At 43.8% G+C, this 23,724-nt stretch overlaps 1 protein-coding gene across 6 annotated transcripts in view; it reads left to right on the top strand.

Annotated features, from left to right (window-relative positions):
* Positions 1-23,724, top strand: part of LOC121344865 (USP6 N-terminal-like protein) — an 84,465-nt gene that overhangs the window by 15,113 nt on the left and 45,628 nt on the right. The window contains exon 3 of one of the 6 annotated variants that reach the window (XM_041421168.1): positions 11,781-12,055. The exons of 4 other annotated variants lie outside the window; for them this stretch is intronic. The gene's annotated coding sequence lies outside the window, so the exon portion shown is untranslated. Of the gene's footprint in view, positions 1-11,780; positions 12,056-20,439; positions 20,549-23,724 lie in introns of those variants that run through there. One more of the 6 variants, XM_041421170.1, reaches the window with a different exon arrangement.

The following is a 23,724-nucleotide window of genomic DNA, read 5'->3' on the forward strand; positions in this document are numbered from 1 at the left end:
CAATCTTTGTTACCATTAGTTGGTAGTGCTGCAAGCACCAGACATTGGAGAATGACACCAGAGTCGATGACTGTGTTCAAAGCCTTTGGTACTTACTCCTCTGAAAAATGAGAGTTGATTCCACATATGGGCATGTAAATTATTTGCTTCCTTTGCAGGTTAACTCCAGCAGTTTGCTTTATCTTTCTTTTTCTTCCTGCCCCAATTCCTCAAAAGACAATTCCATAGCAACTTTGTCATGGTTGCATTAAGAAAACAAGGAGAAATCCTTTAGTTCCATTTTTTTTCTGAATGTTTGGAAACCAGAAAAAACCACAGGAAGTAACACTAGGAATAGTATTTAGATGTATTCTGCATTTGGAACAAGTGGATATATGTTGCCTGCAGGTAACAGACCTTTGTGAAAGGAAAAACTAAGTGCCAAAATGACACTCTTCTCTCTATGGGGGAGAGAACCTATGTCTTCCTAAAGCCTGTTGTTATCTTTCTGTTAAAAACCATATGTATTAGCTGGCAAATCAGATTTGTTTTAGCTGTTCAATTTTCCCTAGTTTCCTGGGGACTTCCTAGTTGCAAACCTATTTGCAAATCCCCTGTCCATCTGGGATGCAGATGATCTCATGTGCCCCAGTGTTGATGCAGAAGTAGGCCCTGTGTTTGCCATATACCTGGCGGCCTGTGGATGTAGAGACTTCGTAAGTTTGAAGCTGTTCCTTAGGGAATGTTTGTGGGCAGTTGGGTTTTGTGGTTTTTCCTTACATTGCTAATTATTTCAGGGAAATTCCTATTTTATTAGTGCTTTCTCCCCAAAGCAATTCTCTTCCTCTCTGTCTCTTGCCCTCAGAGGCTGGAGAACACTGATATGTTAGGAAAGCCAGTCTCTGTTTTAAATGGCCTTAAGCATATCAATATTCAGCTCAATTTCCTCTTACAGTGGCTTGCTACAAAATGAGTAGGAATCTCAGGGCATCCCTGGGTCAGCTTTTTTTTCTGATGCTCAGGAAGGTTTCATTCCAGACGGGTGAGTTTGTGGAGGAGGAGATGTCCATCTTGAGTTTTGCGTACTCTGATAGGAAAATATTTTTTCTATCAGTGAATTTTTGCTGATATTGAACTATGCTTAAAGTATGTGGGCATGTGTTGTAATCTGCTGGAAAGACACTGAAAATCACCCGGCTGGCCCAAAGGTTCAAGTAAACTGCTAATGTCTGAATCAATACCCTCTCTCCAGTGGTGTAACAGGAGCTGCTCTGGAAGGGCTTGGATAGAGGTTGAGCAGCCTAATTCAGCATTCCATCTGCTCTAGCTTGACCCTGTGCCTTGCAAATGTGCTGGGTTTAAAGCATGCTGAGAGCTGAACTTGGCTGGCAGCCTCCACTGCCAGGTACTGGGGTAGGTGAGGAGCTGCCACGTCTGTGGCTGAGTGCTGGAGCCCATGTGCATGGGAGGGTGCAGCACTGGGAATCCCAGCAGTCTGGGTTACCTGCAGCAAAGAACGGCGCTGACTTCGGATTGCTGTTTTTAAAACCTCTGTTTAGTGCAGCTGAGCAGTTCTGTGGGCATTCCATAGTTGGTGCTTACCCAGCCCTCCCAGCACAACTGTGCCAGTGTCCTCAGCTTGGTTTCACAAGCAGAGACCTCACGCAGCCCTCATGGAGGGTCAGCATTTGGTGACTACCTGAATCACTGCTTATCCCCAGAGGTGCTTCTGCCCTGCTTTGCTCTGTAATTACTTGCCACGCATTGTGTCCTCCCCAGCAGCTTTCACCACGGTTTTTAAAAGGGAAGATAAGGAACAGTGGACAGATGGACATCTGGGAGGACTGCTGGTAGTGGCAGGGGGAGTGGTTTTAGCCCTGCTACTTGCATGAAGCATACTCTCCAGGCAGATCCCACTGTGATTCTTGATGAAGTTTCCCTTTTCTTGGCTGGCTCATTGGAAAACCCTTTTCACTCCAAGTTTTGTTTGGAAAGAGAGACGCCCACACAGATGGCTGCTCTTCAGTTGTCATTCATGTTGGGATTTTTTATGTTCCTTTTTGCATTACCCTCAGGTGAAATCCAGGCTTGCCAAAAACACATACCCCAGATTTAGAAAAAAACTAATAAGAATATTCTGCTCCTTCTCTTTAAGCTTAGGATGCAGTGGGCTATCTCATATTTTATCAGTTCGCAAGAGATTGTGTTATTTTTTCTTTTTGGCTGAGCTTCCTTGTAGTTCACTTGTTAGTTTTCCTCACAGAAAAGGTACAGCTTTCATTAAGGGTGGTTTTGGCTATGTTTTGCTCCTTCCTTGAGACTGTCTGAGTGGTTCCACTTTTTCCAGACAAGTGCTAATCCTCTGCTTTGGAGTCCTGCTGGTCTCATCTGATAAGGTTTGGGGTGTTTTTTCCACCTAAGTGGCTCTCAGAATTGCTGGATTGATAAATAATAAGTGGGTTTAGGTCTTTGAGATATTGTGGCAGAGGGGAAGGGAAGGAGAACAATAGCATTGCTGGAGAACATGGGTTTGGGATGCTGGTGATTTATGAGACTGAATTTACAGCCTCTTGCTTGGACCCGTTGCTGGGTTCCAGGATGCTGTGGATGGTGCAGTCCATAAAACCTGAGTGGTCTTGCATTGCTCCTGGCCTTTTAGCTGTAGAGAAGAAACAGAGTTAAGTCACAGCTGGCCATTGTGCAGCTGTGGTTGGACTTCAAGTGCCCTGGAGAGGATGCTGGAGGGTCCCACACAAGGGTGCAGGAAGATGAGGCTGAGAAAAAAGGTGGCAATGGCAACCTGAAGTGACAAAGGTTTCTGGTACATTTCTAGAGCTGTGGCTTGCTGTCCATTTCCTTCGTTATTTATCTAACCTTGCAAAATTGCTGTGGCAGGGCTGGTGGTAGGCTTTGGGAGGCTGGAAAGATGCCAGTACAAGGAGGTGGCTAGTGTTTCCTTCCAAGTGTATTAACTCATTCCTGAAATATGCATTTCTTCTAAAAAAAAAATTTCTAGGGTAGCTGTTTTTGGAGCCTCAGTGGCCATGCTTTGAGTGGAAATGAGACTGTCAGAGGGTTCTTCAGGAGGGCAGGGCCAGGCACATGCATAGCCTTCAATGGTGCTGACAGTGCTGCCATCAGCCCCACATGTTTCCAGACCTCCATGTTGCATGGTGAGGAGCACACCAAGGAGAAGTGTAGTCCCCCAGGGATTTAGCAGGCTGCATCTATATCAAAGAGGATTTTTTTAAGGGATTGACAGTCAATCCTGCACTCCTTGTTTTTTGCCCTGGCATGGTGCCGGCAGCCCAGGTGTGGTGGCTGGGCTTGTACCACATCCAGGTGGAAGCTGTGGGAGCATTGGAGTGGGGAGGATCAGGGGGTGGAACCCTGCATGGTGTAAGTGCCAGCAGCTGCCAAAACCCCTGTGCTAGTTTTCTGCTCAGTGCAGTCCTGGATTAAACTAAGTCAAAACCAGGTTAATGGGAGCTGGGATAAATGGCTTGAATATGGTGATTTTCTTTTTGGTCTTTATTTCCTAGCATGCAATTGCTGTAATTCTTCTGTGTCACTTTCATAATTTTTGATTTCTGAAAGTATGTTTTTTTATTCTTTTCCTGAGGGTTTTGGGCAGTGTTTTCCAAAGCTATTGTGGTGGGTATTTCCCCTTCTCTCTCAGAAGCAGCTTTCATTTTGGAATGAATAGCTCAGCATTGTTCACATTGTATTCCACTTTTATGGGCTTTTTTTCCCCTCTGGACTTTGACAAAAGGGGAAAGCAGTCTTCTAAATACTTCTGAAGTCTTTTGGGTCACTTTACAGAAAATATTTCTTTCCTGTTATAGAAGGCCCCATATTCAAAAGCTCCAGGCAGGAAAGCTGTTTGCAGCACTCACATTGGAGCTTCTGAAAGCGTGGTTCTTGCATAGCTTTTGCTTGGTTTTGGGCAGTTTCAGTTAAGATTCTGTTGAATTCACCTTTGAGCAAGACTTTGTGACCTTGTCAGAGTTGACTTTCTTTGAAACACTTCTAGTGACATAACCTGCTACTACTGGTTTCTGCAGAGCATCCCACATGTTAAACCTATTCCTATTTCAATGCCTATTTCAAACTCCCCCAATTCCCTGCAGAAATAACAGGTTATTTATATGATCTTTATGTATATGTGTTTACCAGGCTTGACATAGCTTTGCACCAAAGTGTCTTTTTACCTATATTGCACTCAGAAGCTGAACCCTGTGGTCAGTATGGTGTACCTCTGCAAACCTCCCTTGGTTTGTTCACAGCACGATGATCTGGCTGTGCAAACACTTAAATTTGCTTCCCTAATTTAAAACGAGTTGCAATAAAGAATTTATCTGCTCACATACTTATGGAACTAAATATTGTTTGAGATGGGGGTTGATTTGCATTTTTGGGTTTTCCCCCTTCCACTGCAACAGCAGTGAACAGCTTTGGGTTACATCAGCCCAGGTATATGGTACTTGTAGCATAGCAGTGATGTTTCCTAGCATGTGTCTGACTTCTTCTCCTCTCTTTTAATGATCATTGGTCTTGTTGAGTGGGCACAAGATCTCCTGGCCTGCTGGGTCCCAGGAGTCTGCTGATCCAACAGTGAGAGGGCTTTGGTGAGCCAGCCGCAGGGGCAGGATGTGAGGCACCAACCACAGCAAGTCACTGTGATCTTCTCAGCTGCCACTCGTTACCGTGACCTTGCAGCATGTGCAGTGTGTGAGCTGATGCTCAGGAGATAGGTTTCCTGAGTGGCAACTGCCTGAACATGCAATCCCAGGACTTGTTGCAGCTGATCAGCCAAGTTGGATAGCTCTGACAAACAATGTGCTCCTTTGGCTATAGTTCCCCTTAAGATGGCGGGGGAAGAATAGAGGGTGGAGGCAGAGAATGGAGCACATGTAGAGATTAATAACCTCTTCTCAAGTCCTTGTTCTCTTTCATCCTTTGAATTAGCTTTTTTCCACCTAGTGTGACAACAGAATTTTGTAATAAAATCCATGTGGGAGAAACCAGTGGTGTGTTTTCTAGTCAAAACAGCCTCCATGTCATCTGACTATTCAAATGGCAATAGAGAAGTGTTTGGATTAAGAGACTAGAGGTTGAATGCATGTTGAATTAATTAGTTTCTCCCCTTTAATGATGTAATGGTGATGCTGTTAGAGAAACCACAAAAGAAGAACGTTTCTCGGAGCATCGCTTCTGAATTCGTGTGTATAAACTGCAAACTCAAGTCCTTTTAATCTCAGTTAAAACCATTGGGGTTTTTTGGGAGATGCTTTTTCTTGGTTGGGTTTTGTGGTGGGACAGCAATATGTGCTTGCTGCTGGCAGTGGGTTGGTCTCAGAGCAGAGGAGCTTGTCTTGGTTTTTGAGCCCTTTTTCTCCTTGCAAGTCATGCCATGCTGTATCAACCCCTCTGAGGAGATTGGTGATAGATGTGGAGGGACAGTAATTATTTATCTTCAAAACAATGTTGAAGTATGAAGTACAAAGAAGACCATTTTCTTCACAACTGTTTGCTTATATTGACCTGGACTAACATTCCAAGTATGGTGATGATTTTTATTTCCATAGGAAATTATGCATTTTCTTTCCTTCTTTAATTCAGTTTCCCTTAAGGTTGCTTGAAGCAGCTGTTCCTTTGGCTGTTTTCAGATACCAGCCAAAAATATTGGTGTTCAGCCTTCAGAAGGCTTTTTGTGTAGGTTAAAGGAAGGGGTAATTTACTAAAGGACCTAACCCTGGCACTGCAGCATCCCTTAGGTGGGTGTAGTCATCATTACCTAAAAATGCCTGAGGTATAATAAGAACTTGATGATGCCCCTTCTTGAAAGAACTGGTTAGAATTAGAGGTCAATTAAAAAAATGTCATTTTTGGAAGCACTCGTATTTTACATTTTGAGTATTATTTGTGAGTGAAAATGCGGTTTTCTTCTCTTACTGGCACTCAGGAGGAGATCCCGTTCAGGCGTCCAAGGCAAGAGGACCAGTAGACATCTCCATGCCACAGTAGTTTATCTCTTTGGCTCTTTCTGCCTGGTGTATTAAAATCCCTCCAGATAGCCTGGGTTGTGGTTAAATTAGCTTATCCTCTACCTTAACTACAAAGCTCTCTTGAATATTTTTTGCTGTTAGTGTTGAGAGAGAAAGTAGCCCGATGCCAAGGCTATCGGTATGTTAATTGTGGGTAAAAAAAGAAAAAGGAAAAAAAAAATCTGTAGACTATACTATCGGTATGTTAATTGTGGGTGAAAAAAGAAAAAGGAAAAAAAAATCTGTAGACTATATTTTTGAGCTTTCCAGCCTTGGAGGTTTGGCAGGCATGTTGTGAAAGAGACTCCTGCTTTCCTGATGGAAACCCTTTGAATTAAACTTTCTTTGAGTCAAGGGACTTTGTATGTCTGTGTATGTATGGAAAAGCCTGCGAGCGTACTCGTCTCTCGGTGTCTGTGGAAAAACCAGCTGCTGTGTCTGCTTGTCTGTGTTTGTCCTGGGGATCTGCCCGAAAAGCTGTTTTTTCCATTGCTTGAGCAGAATATCAGGCTTGGCACACTTTGTCATGAAAAGTGATACAGATAGGGTTGGTAGCTGGCACACCTTTTAAAAAGCCTGTTATTATAATCTTGCCATAACTCATTAATTATGCTGTTGAGGTAATGGTAGTGGTGTACTAGTCTAGCTAAAACAACTCCTATACAGACCAAGGTTCACTTTGCTTCTGTCTTTCCCATTTGGCATGCTGCAAAGGTACAAAGGCAGTTTTGTTCTTCTGTACTTCCTCCCTCCTTTATGTATTGGTATCTGTGATAAAATAATCCCATGCTGTTCCTAACCAGGTTGCAAAAGCCACAAGGATGATGCGTAGGAAAACAGACTTGGTGTTAATAATTTAGCAGGTAGATCATAGAATCAGAGTGGTTTGGATTGGAAGAGACCTTAAAGATTGTCTCATTCAACTCCCCTGCCATAAGCAGGAACACCTTCCATTAGACCACTTATAAGATGCCTAATGCTTTCTTAATAGTTGCAGTTGTACCCATGAAAATATGATTCATGTGTTGATAAGAACACCCTGCAAAAGGTGTGTAGTGAATTTTTGCCTGTGTAAAGCCTCACTTGTAGATGTAGCTGTTCATATTTATACCTAACTATGAATTTATCTAATGCAGGATTAGATATTGGACTGCACTTGAAAAGTCACAGTGGTTGTGCTTACTGAGAGCTCTATAAAGCTGCGTTGATCCACAAATTGGGCAATCGCCTTCTTTTTTTTGTGGAAATGTGACCCTAACAAAGAGAAGTCTTTAGATTAATTTCAGTTACATACTGTTTTCCTTCCAAATCTAGAATTTCAATTTATGAAAGTAGCAGGGGAACAGAGGCTTATTTGATGTTCTCAAGAGGATTTTTGGGATACCCTTTGCAGCAGAGAGGCAAGGAGCTGTCAGCTTTCCCCATTTGCTGCGCCTGTCCCCTGGTGTGCTCTTGTCTACAGAGCAGATGCTGGGAGGGCAACAGCTCAGTGCAAGCTCTGCACTAAAATGCTCTGCTGGTCTGAGGTAAGTGTAATTGCTGCATCTCTTTCCTGGGGGCTGAGCTATTCACCTTCCCTGGAAATGAAGAGGAAAAAAATCAGCTGTATTAGCAGATCAAAAAAGAGCAATCTGCCAGCCTTCCTAATGCACAGGTCACACCATGCCTGGAGCTGGGCTTTTTGTTAAGAGCAGGTCAAATAAGAAAAGCAAGCAAACCTCTGAACAAAACAGAAACCAAAACTAACAAAGGAAGCATCTGCTATTCAGATGAACTGATATAGGTGAGGGAGGAAAAAACAAGTCATCAGAGACTTCCAAAGGCTTGCTGCTTCAGCTGGGAATCTGCAGCTTGGAGATGGCAGGCACTTTATAGTGTGGGGGTGATACAGATGATTCTATGGTGCTATCCTAGGCAAAAGCAGGCTGGGTGATGAGAAGTGGCTGATGATGCTGAGCTAGGATGGAGAGGCTACAAGGCCAAGACTCTGGTCTTGCTCTGTTCAGAAGAGTTGAGATGTGCCTCTCCAGGGCAGCTCTGGTTCTCTTGTGGGCAGGCAGGAAGGAAGGAAGGAAACTTTGTCCCAGCATTGGCCTGTGTTTTCACTTTGCATGTTAAAGTGGAGTGTGGCACTGGTTTGTGGCAGTGCTGAGGGACTTGTTTGGCCACTCTGAATGAGCATCTCTCCACAGCAGCAGGAGAGGAGCCCTGGTCCACAGGGCACTTCAGGCTGAAGTGGGTTGGTTCATTTGAAAGTCTGGCACAAGGCAGTGATGCTTAGGTTACTGTTTTTATTACCACAGCATTTGGAATGCTGGGTTAGGGATGCATCCCTGCAAGCACAGGAGCAGGAGGACTGTTTGTTCTGGTTACTCTCCTAGTTGCCAGAAGCCCAACTGGTTCAAGGTGAGAGAAGAAGGAAGAGAAAGGGCTACTTTTAGCTGGATGCCAAATACAGAGAGGGGATGTAACGTGCCCGCAGGCTGCATCGTCGGCACATAAACCTAGTGAACAGGAGGGAGGACAGACTGCTTGTATTGGCACTGCTGTCAGCTCTCATTTTCACACAGCTGGGGGACCATGAATGCACAGACCCCATTGATGGGATGTCCTGGTTTTAACCTTCTCAGTTGAGGGATTTGTCAGCTCCAAAGCATAGCATGTTTCTGTGTGCACCTTTCTAGTAGCAAAGGGTTTCACATCCTTTGCTGAGTGTCCCTTCCAGCCCCAGAGCTGCTTAGTGCCGTATTTCTTATCTGCATTTCTCTGTGGAGCAAGAGATGACGGGCCCACAGCTTCTAATTGTGATCATCACTCTCATTATTACTGTCTGCAATGTCCACAGAGCTCAGTTTTTTATTTAACCAGCAACTGGTGAGAGAATCCTCATGAAATTTTACTAACTTAAGATTTTAGTTCCTTAAAATTTTTGGCTTCTTCTAGTCAGAAATGAGTAACCTGGTGTGAGAGTACCTCAGTGCTCTTAGTATGCATGAACACTTGAAGCAGCTGCCTAGGATGGGAAGCACAACAGTAGCACAAAGAATCAGAAGCATTTTGTCAGCCTGGTTGGAAAGTAGCTACAGCAGTGAGCAGATGATTCCTTCTTATGTGCACATGCCGTGTCTGATATCCAGGCAGAATGCTGACAAGCTGCTGTGCACTGGAGGACAAGTTGAATGATCTGCATAAAGTCCTTAAGATTTCCTCTCTCAAAGCAGAAGTGGCTAAAAAGTCTTCAGAAGAAGAAGAAACATGTCTGATTTTGTTGTTAATTTGTTCTGGAGGGTTGGTTGCTACAAGGAGAAGGATCTCTGCTCCAGGTTACTGGTTTTGGATCTGCTTCTGGTTCAAGGAGATAGAGGTGTCCTCTGTGTGAGCCATTAACTGTTTCCTGGACCTTGTGTTCATGCATCTTCTGATAGACAGAGAGGCCTTAGAGTCAAGTGGGTCAGCTTCCTCCCTGCCATGAATGTTTCCAGTGGTAATGAAAGATATTTTTGTTTTGGAGGCAAGACACACCCAAAGACACCCTGGAAGGTTTGTTTGTGCCAGGTTTTAATTCAGATACTTAGTGAAACAGGAACAGTTTGAAAACAGTGCCCTGGTCCTTCAGCTGCCTGAGAAGTGCAGGAGTAAAGTGGCTTAAAGCTCCTTCAGTTCAGCAGTGTGCACAGCACTGCCTTCCTGTTCCTTGTGAGTGCACTGATTTTCACAGACTTCCAGCATCAGCTACCAATTAATGCCTTTGAGAGGGTTTGCTGTGCGTGGGAAAGCTGTGGTGTAGAGAGGTGATCTTGCTGTGTCTTCCTGGAAATTTGTCGTGTCTGGTGGCGCAAGAGGTTTGTAAGCATGATCTGCTTGTTGCAGCATCTAAGATTGCAGTGGTCTGTGTGGCAGGGATGTCCAAGCAGATGGAGATGCCTCTTGCCCTCAGATTTCCTCTACAAAGTTTGTGGCCCATTAGTCATGAGGGTGTGTGTCTTTTCCAATGGGTTGATGGATGTAGATGGAAAAATTTTGTGTCACACACTGGGGATCTCTGTCCTGGAGTTTGAGATGTGGCTTTGAACTTAAAACACTTGCAGCTTCTGTTTCAGAGTACCATGCTGTAGTGTGGAATTTTCTGTGTCTCCCGTCAGAGGAGGAAGGAGTTAATCTGACTCCATGTTTTTAGAAGGTTAATTTATTATTTTATTAAAAACATACACCTGTTAGTAAACAATGTCCAAACCACATTCCAAAACAACAAAACAGAAAAAAAGAGAAACAAAAAAAAGAGAACCAAATCAAATAATTATTGTTTTCATTTTTCTCTGAAGTTTCTCAGCTTCTCAGGAGAAAAATCATAGCAAAGGGATTTTTCCAGAAAATATGACAGTGACACCGTGGAAGAAGACAAGCATGCTGTATCTTACTGCTTGGGGCTCTGCACCAGAGAAAGCATTTCCCCTCTGAATCCTCTGTCCAGAAAAGATGTTCTCTGCAAGAACAGTTGGAAGTATTTGTGGTTCCCTCTTGTTCTGCTTGTATTTCAGAGCCCTGTCAGAGACAGTCTCTTAAGATGCCAGGTCAAAGGGTTTAAATGCTGGAGACCAAACTTTTCCCAGCTTTGCTGTAATGCCTAGGTGTGGTACCTCAAGAATGGAAGACCTGCCACACTGGCTCCAGCCAAGGTCCAGATTGGCCAGTATCCTACCCTGGTGACAACCAGAGTGAATCCTCAGGGAAGGAGGAGTCTCAAGATTTAACAGCTGCACTGGTGTTGTCCTCCTGCAGTTTCCATGGTACTTTGCAGACTCTTTCTGTAACTCGCTCTGAGTAGCAGAGCATGCCACAACACAATTCTGGGTCACTTGGAAGAAGTATTTCCTCCTTCTGGTTAACTTTTTTTTTATCTGCTGTCTCATGGTCTTTCACTGTGAAGAGTTGATCTTTGCTCCTAACGTGGTTTGTATTACACCAGTGGGTCCTGCAGGTTGTTTTCTTTCTTGCCTGAGTACATAGGTACCTTTTTTTGTGGTACCCACAGGGTAATATTTCGTGATGATCCACTGTCTGCTTTGACTGTGCTGCTCTGGAGCCTGAATTCAGGCGGATGTTTTGTGGATGCTTTGAAGGGGATTAGAACTGACCTCTAATTGAAGGGAAAATGGAGTAATGTCAGACTTAGTTGCAAAAGCATTCTGTGCTTCTAGCTGGAAGAGTTGTTGACCATACTGAAGAGAAGGAATTTAGAAACATGCCCACATGACCCCATGTCTATTACTGTGACCCCATTTTTGTTGCACATCTTGCATTTATTTTCTTGCTAAAACTTTAGGCAATTTATCAGTGTTGCCATTCTGTAACTGAACACCCCTTTGCAATGTCTGCCTCTCCAGCCAAAAATGAAGTGAGAGTGATGTTAGCTAACGACATGATCTCAGCAATTCATCTAGATGAAGACAGAAGTTGGCTGCTCTCTCCATTTATTCACTTAGTATAAGGTACTGAAAGCCACAAATTAACTGATTTCAGTTTTCCAAATGCTGTGATAAGAAAATAACCAGCCCCATTTCCTAGAATTTTCCAGAGTTGATGTCCATGCACATAGAAAAATCCAACACATCCAAAGCCCAACTCACATGTTCCTGTGCAAGAGCACTACTGCTTGAGATGGCTTGATGGAAATAATGGTGCATCCAGCAAATAGATCATGTTCCACAATAGATAGTACACTTAACAGCAGCTTAACTTCTGTTTTGTCTGTAGGTTTTTCTCATCACCCCTCAGCAAAGATTTATATTTGAATGTCTATGGCTTTCTGTGTTGTGCATATTGCTTGGTATGGACTTCGGGGGCAATGGGAAGGCTGCGCCAGCTCTTGCATCAGGTGAGGTGGAGGAAGGGAGCAGCTGGAGGAAGGGAGCAGCCCAGAAGTTAAGCCTACAGATTTCTACTTCTCTGCTAAGCCTTGTGTTTTTTCTGTGCTGGTCCACATTAGAGGACTGGAGATGCAGCAACAACAATAGAGTAAAAACTGTATGGTAAGTTCTGCTGAAACTGTTTTGTGTGTCTTGGTTTCTCTTTCCAATGGAATTTCCTTGGAACTGTCTTCTCGTCTTCTGGTGCCTGCTCCTGTGTCAGATTGAGAACAGTCTTTGTCTATGGCCAGGGCTCCCAAGCACTAATTTGTAGCCATGATATTTTATGAAAAATCTGTTGCTAGGATTTTTCCCTCCTGAGGAGCCTTAGGAAAGAAATGTAAACAATAACTGTCTCTGCTGCTGTGGAATGCAACAGGTGCATCTGTGATTGGTGCATGTTGGTTGTTTCTAATTAAGAGCTGATCACAGATGCAGCTGCATCGGACTCTAAGAGTCACCAGATTTTGTTATTCATTCTATTCTTGTTCTTTCATGCCTTCTGATCAGTCTTTTCTATCTATTCTTTTAGTATAGTTTTAATGTAATATTTTAATATAATATATATCATAATATAATAAACCAGCTTTCTGAAAACGTGGAGTCCAGACTCGCGTCTCCACACACGGGGTGTTCCCAACACTAATTGCTAAGTCTGAGCAGAGGACATAGCTGCCTGCCTGATCAGATGCTGATGGCTTGGCAGGACATTTCCTCTCCTCCTACTTTTTGGGTGGTCCCACAGTCTGTGAGACTTGTATTCACTGTGCATGCAGGATTTGTTCTTCTCCTGTGACCAGAACATGACTGGTGTTTCTTTAGGAATAACAGCAACAGAACCAGAATCATTTGCTCTCCAAAAAGCATTTGGTTGCTGTTTTCCCTTATGCTACAATAGAGCACTGCAGAATTCTCTGTCTTTTGCTCCAAATGCAAGTAGCTTTCTTTGGTCTTTTGTGCTCCTGAAGAACCTTGTGGCAACACTACACCAAAATTCTGCTGTTCAAGTTGAGTTGTGCCATGGCCATAACCTTCCTGAAGGGAGGAACAGAGCCTGGATCAAAGGTGGCAGATGTTACTCATTAAACAAGGTGACTTGCCACAGTCTATCTGGCATCAGTGGTCCTGGGAGCTAAACTTTTGTGGGGCTTGGTGTGCCTCTGTGTCCTTTCCACTGAGATGAAACTTGGCACAGTCTGGCTTTGCAAAGCAGAGTAAAATGCTGTTGGAGAACTTACTGCTGACCCTCTGCCTTTCAGCTGGAGCAGAGCCTGCAGAAGAGTGCCAGCCTTTGTCAATCTGAATTCAGGGGGCTGCTGTCCCCCAAGGTGCAGGGGATGGAGGAGCCTTGCAGCAGGTTGGGAGCAGGGAGCATCTGTGGCTGTGTGAGCGTTCTGTGCTCACGTGGCAGAGAATGTCTGTCGAGGCACGGGTTTACAAACAGAGGAGCTCATTAACGGTAGAGCAGCCGGATGGTGTGGCAGAAGGCCCGGACTTGGGTACGCTTTTGAGCAGCTACTTGAAGGAGGAGGCAATTGCTGAAACATTCATAAACTTGACTATAAGCAGACTTCCCAGTTGCCTCATCCTCAATGAAGACAAAGGAGTGCAGTCAGGAGCTGCTGTACTCATCCCAGGAGAGATGGCAGGGAGCAGCAGGCTCCGGAGTTAATTCTCTTCATTAATTCCCATAAAAAATTTCCACCTTCAAAGGGCTAAATGAGCAGAGGCCTGCCAGAGCAATACCCTGAGTGGTAGCTTTTCCTCTTTTTTTCCCTCTCATCTTGTGAGGTTCGTATAGAGGAGAATGCTCTTGGAGTCTCAAGAAAAATAGCAACAAAACAATGCAAAACATTGGCTATAAAAAGCCTACTTATTTGTTGCATATGTTGAAATGTGACAATGGGAGCATCTCATGCAAGCCTCTTGTTATTTTAGCTTTTACACTTTGACTCGTATGTAATACTTGTAATACTTTTTAAAATATTATTCTCTTATATTTGGAAATAAGGGTACAGTGGTTTAGCTTCCAAATGCCTTCATTCTCTGCATGTCTCTCAAGGCAGCCAGGTGTGCTGTACCTGGTTTTATGGCTCTATGTCTCACACAAGCTAGGCTGACCTATCTGGTTGATAGCATTTTCCCACACTGTTGTCTTGTTTTCCTTTTTAAGTTTTCTCCTGTTTTCCTCCTGAAAAGTAACGGTGGGTGGTGTGAGGAGCAGAGTCAGAAATTCAAGGATAACTGCTGCACTTGTCCTCAGTTCACCCTCTCACGTCTCTCGCCATGACAGCCTGTGTTAGCAAAGATGACAGTGTGTTAGCCAGAAGAAATACATTTTTTTGCTGTTTGAGGAATTGGCTAATCATTACATGCCTCAGTTTCCCCATTTAAGAATGTGTTCTTTAAAACTGCCTGTTTTCCCCCAAGTTTGTATTTCTTTCAAACAGATATGAATTTTGTTATAGGTCCTCTGCAGCAATGCTGTCGTGAATCCGATGCTGCTTCCTCCAGAGAGGCCCAAAGTGCTTCTGTGCATCAATTAGGGAATGGCCTCCATAACAGAACAGAACTTGAAAGTGGTTCTTTTTGTTTTTTCGTTTGTTTTGTTTTTTTTTTTTTTTAAGGTACTTTTGCAGATGTTGACAGAACTTGAAAGTGGTTCTTTTTGCTTTTTCGTTTGTTTTGGTTTTTTTTTAAGGTACTTTTGCAGATGTTGTGCTTAAAGGCTTCTATATTTAAAACCCTAAATCTTGGAATGTGGCTCCATAACAGTACATAGTGGGATTTGGAAAAAGTCTGCTAAAATTGTATATAAGGAATAGTGAAACAGGTCATGTTAAAGTTGTTAGACTTCCTGGTGCTAGTGCATGTCTTTTGGGGGTTCTTTTAAGGAATGTTTTTCTTTTTAAAAATACAAATAATTAGACAGATGTCTAATTTGTCTTCCATTTTAGACAAATGTCCCTTTTTTAGAATGGTGATATTTTTCCTAGTAAATGGCTTTTTTAGTGGGAGCTGCCTTGCTCTTTCCCTCTGATCTCTGTGCCCACATCTCTGAGTGTTTCCATTGCAGAAAGGAAGGGGATTCTGGTGCCAGCAGGCAAACTTCAAAAGCTGCAGCGCAGGGAAGTTCGCAGTTCTGAGGCATTTGGAATGAGCAAGAAATAAAATAACACCAAAACCCCTTAAACTTTTACTGCCATGCAAAAATAAAAGAAAATCTTGCTTCTTGGTTCCTGTAGTTCTTGGCATGCTAAAGTACTGAAATGTAATAATCTGGTCATCCCCTAAAAAGAACCTGAGATGTTTAGGAGCGCGCAGTAGCTTTTAAAGAAAATACGATATTTTACCTGTTGAATGCTGCAGTTGTGCCGTCACACTCGATGACTTAAAATGGGACTTTTGGATGCTGTTTAGATGCAGGACACAGGTAATGGCTCTCTTTCCCCACATGCAATATGGGGACATTGACTGTGTTTGTCACAAACACAATGACTGGTGTTTGTCACACCACAGACCCAAGTGGTAGTCGTGCTCACCCCTCTGCCCAGCATCCCACTCCAGCCATCCTGGTGGAGCTGAGTTTGGATTAGGCAATATTTTGCTATCCAAGCCTCCTAAGAGCCTATTGAGAGGGAAGGGGAATGACTTTTCTTTCCAAGAGCAGCTGAATGCAGTGCCCTAGTTACCATGGTTTTTTAAATGGAGTACTTCAGAGGATGTACAAAAGCATCTTCAGTACTTGCAGTACAAGGAGAATGAAAGGACCTAGATTGTGTCAGCAGTGTAGTAGAGGCTTAAGTGAGTATCATTCATTCATTGTTAGGAGATGGCCCAATTTGGATTGTATTTATGGAATTGGAGGGGAGAATGGACCTGTTTCAGATTACATTTGAGCTTTAAATGTACTTACAGGCTTTGTGTAGGAATTGCATTGGCTCCCTCTGGGTAAACAGAGCCTTTCCCCATGAGGAAACAACATGAGGGTGTTCCCCATATAGTGGAACAGTGATGCATCCTAGCTTGTCTTGTGCTGCCAAAATGGGTTGATTAATGCCACATCTCTCCACATGGCAATGTACTGGATGGGGAAAAAAATGAGTTGTCAGACAGAACTTGCCCAGCTGATTTTTATTTATTTTATTTCATTTTCCTGCAAAGATTTTAAAGCCCCAGTTACTGTATAATTTGCTGGCTGGTTCTAGCTAAGCAGATACTTAGCTGAAGGCTGTGGCCTTGCAAAGGACTGGTGAAGGTAATAGGTTGTGAAATCTGCACACAGTGGGATGCTTCTTTTGGTTGGGTTTCACACCCACCCCACCCCCCCAACCCCCCCCTTCCTGTAAAACAGTGGGTGGTCTGTTTTAAATGGCTCCTGTGTCATGATTCATTGGCTCCTTCTTTTTACCTGGCTGTGATGGCAATATCTGCATCTCCTCCTGGGAGTCTCCTACTGCCCTTTAAACAGTTTAGGTACTGCTGAGAGGAACATGTCATCTGCAGATCCTGTGAAGGATGTAATTTCTTGAATTTTTTTTTTCTCCTGGTTGGGTTCCTGTAGTCGTTAAATTAAACTCAACCCTGATGATGCAAACTGCTTTCAGACGAGTTCAGAGCAGAAACTGCTGTGCTTAAACCCATCCGCAAATTTGAGAGGGGGAAGTGAGAAGATGAGCATGGAAAACTCATAAGGAACTGAAGCTCAGCTTTTTCAGCAAACACTACAAGTTAGTTCAGATGGGCCTTGTGTGAAGAGCAGTGGAAATCTGAGTTGCATTGTCAATTCATTAGCAGCATTCACATTCATTTCAGTGGAGCCAGGGTTGCAATCTCCCACTAAGCGATGCTTTAAGTCTGTGCTTCTTCCCCGGGAGAGGCACATCTGCCTCACATCCTCTGCAGCCTGCTGTTAAAGGGAGCCCTTTACCCATGGAGAGCAGGAGGAATGCATCCATCCCTTCCTACAGCTGTTCCAGCCAGCCACAGTCTGGTCTGCTCTAAAGGGGGGCTGCATTCCAGCTCTGGAGGTGTATGGCAGGATGGTCACCGGGACACCCGCTGGAGGAAGAGAGGGCTGCGAGCACTTAGAGACTGGACTTGTTCCTTCGAAGATACCATCAGCTGCAAAGTCTGCATGCATCCAAGCACCAGTGCATCCATGTCCAGGCTCTGCTGGCACAACTTATCTTCTGCATTGAGGGAAGTTGTTGCTCTGTAAGAATCAGCATCCTATGCTTTTAGGTTTACAGAGAACCTGCTGGCTGGAAAAACTTTTTTTTGTGGGCCAAGGTACAAACAGTATGTTAAATGCAGGTGTACTTCACAGCTGGAGGTGGGGGCTGGCAGGTGGTCTCACAGGGTAGGGTCCCTGGGGTCTGCCAGCACACCAATGTCAGAGCAGCAGCAGGTTGCCTGCAGCAACTGCAGAATTGAGCATGTAGGGGCAAACTGGCATTTCCTCCTTTTCCTGGCTTTCTCAGGAGTACAGATGGTAGGTTTTGATAACTAAAGGCTTAGTACAGAGAGGTCTGTCTAGTGTGGGGTATGTAAACCTCAGTTCAGGCTTGGATATGTTCCTTTTCTGTCTGTAGGAGGTATAGACTGATTATTCTGTTCCATTTCTTTTTTCCTTCCTGTTTTCTTTTGGTTTGGGTTTTTTTTTTTTTTTTTTTTTTTTTTTTTTTTTTTTTTTTTTTTTTATTTTTCACTCCAATTTCATCGTGTTGGTCCAAGTAAAGAGTAATAAAAATTAAGTGACTTGGCCTGCCTCTTATGCAGCTACTGCCGTGTATAGTTAGCAGTTTAATGAGAAATGAGGCAAGGCAGAGCTCATTTTGCTCTCATATAGCCAAACTGGCTGTGTAGGACTTAGGAGTAAGATGGGATAGTAATTGAGTGTGATGTTGTGGTACTTAGGGCAAGATCACAGGAAGAGCATTGTATTCCTTTGAACAGGATGAAGCCTTTCACATGATTTTTTTTTTTTAACTTTAATTCTGTAATCTTGATCTGTTATCTAAGAGCAGGAAGACGTCCTGAATTTGGAAATGTATTTCATCTCCTTGAGGAGCAAAAGATTCCATCTTGGTCTGTCTAGGGAGCCCTGGTGTCCCCCTGGTGTGGGGCATCTTGTTTGGCAAATGCTGGGGCTTGCTGTGCCCAGGGCAATGCACTGAGAGACCTTTAAACTTGCTTTAGTGCTGGAGGATTTTTCATCCGTTGCTGTTGGCTCACCTCCAAGGTATGTTGTGGGCTGTGCAGTGCTTGCCCACACAAATGTCCCTCAGACTTCCCCTTCACTGTGTCTCTCATACCTGAGAAGTCACTCCAGAGCAGCTCTTCACTGGTGCTTCCCACTTGGTGAAATCTGCCTGTATGGGTTGTCTGTCATTGATCTGGTAGGCTGACTCCTTCTGAGCTCACTGGAGTTTCAGAAGAAATAAAATAATTTCATGTCAGTGGCCTTGTGTCAGGAGGTTTGGTTACTGCTTTCTTGTTCATCCTGCTAGCTTTTCTCCTAGACTTCTTAGGCATGTGCAGATTATAATTTAATTTCCTCTTGAATTTAATAATTTTGAAAGGACTAAAATCAATAGCTGTTCGGACGTGTGTGACTGGGGATGCAAAAACTTTCATGCCTTTCTCTTCTACAGCAGATAATGCTTCAGGTGCAAGGGGAAGCAGAGGGCTCTCCTGTAAAACAATCTTCTGCATGTCTGCAGCCAGAGTCCTGTTTCAAGCCCTATGGAGTAATGTTGGGATACTCTTAATCTCATGTGTGACCCTCAGCTTTTAAAGAGCACAGCTGAGCCTGCTTTTTTGCCTTGGCAAGTTTGAGTCCCATGTGCTGTGGTCCCCAAACTTAGCATTCAGAGAGTGGCTTTTCTGCTACTGCGCTTCTCCCTGGTATGTTTAACCTGGTTTCAATGTAACATCCCTGTCTGCTTTCTCCGAGTAACCTTTTGCCCCATTTCACCTGATTTGTGTGGAGTAGAAACCCTACAGAGTTTATTTTCTACTTTCTGGGGTGATGTAGTCTTAAGTTAATTGAGGGAAGACAGATGGGACCTGGCAACTTTTCGTATGCCAGCAGGCCATCAAGGGTAAAAACGAAATGTCTGATGGCTTGCCAGGATGAGCTTGTTAGTGTATTGCCCCAGGGTGGTTAGGACTCGGGGCGGGGGGAACAACTCCTTACAAAGTTGGCCTGCAGTAGTTAAAGTGTCCACAGAACAGATGACACACATGCCTCACTCTTCGGAGATTGCTGGTGGTGCAGCCACCCAAGGACCCGCTGCCTGGATTGTGGTGTGACATCCTTGAGCATCCTTACCGTGGCTGGGTGTGGAAGTTCCAGGGTTGGCTTGCTCATCACCTGCCTGGGTTGCACCGTTGCATCCTTGAAGCCCCGAGGGGAACTGTGAGCTCTTTTCTTGAAAAACAAAAGGCAAAGTGCTACAAACCACAACAGCTTCCACGCTAAAAATACCATAAAAGGTTGTGTCCTTAGGAGCTGGGCATGGGAGCAGTTCCCACCCACATTACTGCAGCATGAGTCACCAGGCTATTGCAACTGCTCTCCCTGTGGATGCCCGGCTGAAGATGCACGGCAGAGCAGAGGGAGGAAGGGGAACCGCTCTGTAGCACTGTGGAAGTGATGAAGAATCCCGAAGAAGAGTATGACGTGTGGGCATACGTGAACACTTTGCTTTCCTTTTGTTCGATTTTTTTTTTTTTTTTTTTTTTTTTTTTTTTTTTTTTTTTTTTTTTTTTTTTGTTTAGTGCGTTTTTCATTTGTTTTGTTTTTTGGAACTTCCAGCAAATGGTATTTTCTGGTGATTTGAGCTTAAGGCACTTGCAGCCAAGAATCTTCTGAATATGCAGATAGCCCCAGTTTGCTTTTAGGAAGTAATTGCCACGTGATTAATATGAAGCTGGAAAACCCCTCTGAACATGGAAGTACGTTTGATTTACTCTCTTTAAGCAAAGTTTTTTCCTGTCACTATCCTCTGTCCTCATCTTCATCCTTTAACCCCCTGTCCTGATGCCAAAATAGGCTGTGTTTCCTTGCGACAGATGGTGTAAAAGCACATCTCCCTTACATTGTGCCCTGCTCTTCCCTGTGCTCTTTATCCAACAAGCAGGTATTGGGGAGTAAACTTGTTTAGGTTGTTTGGGTTTCTTTCCTGAGACACCACCCACCTGTCCAGGCCCCAACAAGGCTATGGGTATTGTTTTCCCTTTTCCTTCCCTTTGCTTGACGTCTTGGCCATCGGGGTTTACCGGAATAAGTTTGTCAGTGAGAAATTCTATAAAAAGCTTCCTTTATTTAGACACCAACCCACTAATGACATCATGAGGGCATGTCTTCCAAGTTCCTCCAGGCTGAGCGGACAGAGGGAGGTGGTGCCTGTGAATCTGAGCCCTGCCCCTCTCCCAGTACACTCCTGTAGTTGTGTTCAGTGGCTGTCCTTCAAAATAACCTCAGTCTTCCCCCCTCCTTTGGGTACAGGGCAGGGAGCACCCCCAGCACACTGATGCCTCTTTAGCGAATGTTTTAGCAGTAGAATATAGCTGTGGTGGTCTGTCTGTCTTCCTTCTCACCACTTCCAGGTTAGTCCTTTGCAGTGCTCTTTGGTGGGTATTCACCTTGACTTCTCAGGGAAGCAGAAGGCTTGCACACTCAATCTCTTTCATGCTACCAAATTTTGCATCAGGCCAGTTTCAAATAACTTTAACAGGGAAGCAGGTGAAGTGAAGTTTAAAAAGCCTGCATGGACAGGCAGAAAGCAGCAGGAATGGGCACATATGAGATGTACTGCTTGTTTTATGGTGGAGGGAAAGAGGCATTGGGTGGAGGGCAGCAGAGCAGAAGTTGGCCACCAAAGTAATGCACTGTCAAAATTATTTTGTGAATGATTTCTGTAAAAAGTATTGGTTAGAATATTTCTGAGTGGGGGAAAGGTGTATATTTATTAAGGGTTGAAAAGTAGTGAGTGTGACCTGGACAAGGTTTGTGGACCTTCTGCAGTAGTTATTCCTGGGTTTCATTTATGTATTTGGAGAAGAAAGCATCCTATGGTATGCTAAGGTTCCCTTTGTATGTGCTCAGTGTGTTAAAATATTGTCACAGTGTTTCCTTACCTGCCTACAGTAACTCCTGGGTGGTTTTTTATGTGATCAATAAACCAGAGCTTATTTAATCAATGGAAAGGTGTAAAAGTCTGTGCTGAGAGAGTTTAACTGACTTCCTTGATTCTGCTCATCCTACTGTTGAAGTAAGCCCTAAGGTTGACCTACATCACGGCTATTGCTCTTTAGATCTGGGAGACTTTGAGCAGTAGACTTATTAATTTGGTGTATCCATAATGCAGATTTTTCCAGAGCTGTCTAGAATTTGGGTTAGATGTGCAGCAGTTTCCAGCCCTGTGCTGATACCTGCTCTGCACTGCTGCTCCACTTGTTTTTCTTCCCATATTGACCTCCTTGATACTCTGAAGTAATAAAATCTCAAAATAAATCCATATTACACAAATACTCTGCAACATTGTATGAGTGGCCAAAATACTTTGTTCTTTTTAGAAAGTTATTTTCCAAAGTTAGGTGGTGTTAGAAGAAAATACAAATTTGCACGTGTCAGTTTCTGAGAGTCTTTCAATCAGGTAGCACAGAAAAGTCGGATCTTTGGGGATACTTTCCTGGGTTCTGTTGCTGTGGTTTCTGGCAAAAAAAAAAAAAAAAAAGAAAAAAAAAAAAAGAAAAAAATCCAGTGTCCAAAATACAACCTTAATTAAAAATCAAATTGTTTTTACCACTGGGAAGTGACATCTGATAATGTTTTCTCTAAAGATGGGGTGTGGGGATTGGTTATTTTTAGCTGCAGCTATTCTCAAGTTGTTGTTTTGTGACCTTCTTCTAATAATACATTTCTTTAACACTTTCCTTAGAGTTTTTGTAGCTCTAGAAGCTTTTTCAGACAAAGATGGTGGGAGAAGAAAAGGGAGCAGCAGCCCATTGGCGGGAGAGCTACGGAAATCTGTGTTCTAATGGATGTTGGTGCTTAAGGAGGGGTGCAATGTTAGAGTCGAGTGTACCTTGTGAAGGACCTTTCCCAGGTCAGAGAGATGCCTTGGGATTCAGCTTTCCCTCCAGCTGTAGCAGCTGTCTGATTAGCAATGCCTGCTTCTTAAAAGCAGTTGAAATCAGGATTGAGATTTAAATAGCTGAAAGAGGAAATCTTGGACAGAGGAATGATGTGCAGATAGAGATGCTGTAGTGCAGGAATCCCATGGAAGGGCAGGTGTAAGAAATGGTAGTTTAAATTTCAGGTCTTTATGGTTTGGGGTGTGGCTGACTGTCTGGAATCTCTTGATATTTACCTGCAAATGTTGCCTCTGAGATAAGAGAGCAAATAAATTCCCACATGAAACCTGAAGTCCTTCATCATCCAGCAGCTGCTGGGCTTCTCTTCACCTCTTGCTGACAGACTGAAAAGCAAGCACAGATCTTGAGGGACCAGTGAGCTGATCCTGGGTTTTTGTGGACATCAAAGGTGCTGTGAGAAAGTTTCTCAAAGAGAGGTGATATGAAAGATAGGAGAGAAGAAGCATTTTCAGGTTGGGTTGCTGATGTTGTCTGTAGCTCAGTAGCTACCCATGGAAATGGTCTGGCTCTCCAAAGGGAACAGCAGTTATGTGTTTCCCCAGGCTTGACTCTGGTGGTATTGTGAGAGGAAAGCAATTAAGCTGATGGTAAATAATAAACACACATGATAAGCAAGGAAGGACAGGCAATCTGAAGGAAGGACAGGCAAGAGTGGTCTGGCTATGCTGCATCTGTGATATGCTGCTCCATCTCAGAGGGCATCAGGAAAGTTCTCCAGGAAGAGCCTGATGGTGGACCTGGAGAGGTGTCTGGCTGAAGGGATGAGGAAGGTATTTAAGTGGTTGTTTACTTGTTTACAAATTTTTTTTTTTTTTCAGAACCCAGATCAGTGATCAGTGGTTTTTGCTAATTGCTAATAAATTAAATGAGCTGAGGCTGTTTTGCTTTCTAGCAAATCCTTTTATGCTGTGGTGCCTTTTTAATGACCAGCAGCACAGTCAGAAATAACAGCCCAGTCTACTGCAGGTGTTAAGACCACATGTCCAGCCTTGAGTCTGGAAAAAGAAAAAGCTTGTTGCTCCCCAAAATACCAAGCCCACATCCTGGGCCACTGGCTGGGGAGAGTGGGCTGTGTGCTGTGGAGTGCTTGCAAGTCCCACACTGCTCTGGGGCTGGGCAGGACTTGCCACAGTAAGGGGATCTTGCTTGAAAGAGGTTATGGAGCATTCAGCATCAGAAACTTGCCAAAGTGGTCATTTCTGCACCACTCTCCCTGCCCCATGTTCTTGGACCAAGAGCTTCTTATTTTGAAGTTCATATTTTTGAAATCTGTCTTCAGCAGAGTCTTATGCCAAAATGAAGGCCAGAGTTAAGGCCTCCTGGGAGCTTTCGTCAGGAGATGGTGCAGGGCTGGTGCTGAGCTCTTTTAGGTGCCAGTTGTGCATTTCCTCTTGCATCAAATTTGGGACACAAAGTCTTTATCTGGGTAATCCTTTCATTGCAGGGAACCCCACCTGTGGATGAAAGCTTTTCGGCAGTCACGCACAGGTTCAGTCATGTGTCTACAATGTGTCAGCTTGGGTGGCCATAGTTGAGCCCTTCATATCCTGAATAATACTTGGACTTTTGGTGCCCATCTTAGGTTTAGGACCTGACATTTGATAATCTGGTTGCCTAAAAAAAGA

Source organism: Onychostruthus taczanowskii, unplaced genomic scaffold (genome assembly GCF_017590055.1).
Source record: "Onychostruthus taczanowskii isolate IOZ18803 unplaced genomic scaffold, ASM1759005v1 scaffold69, whole genome shotgun sequence".
NCBI classification, from domain to species: domain Eukaryota; kingdom Metazoa; phylum Chordata; class Aves; order Passeriformes; family Passeridae; genus Onychostruthus; species Onychostruthus taczanowskii.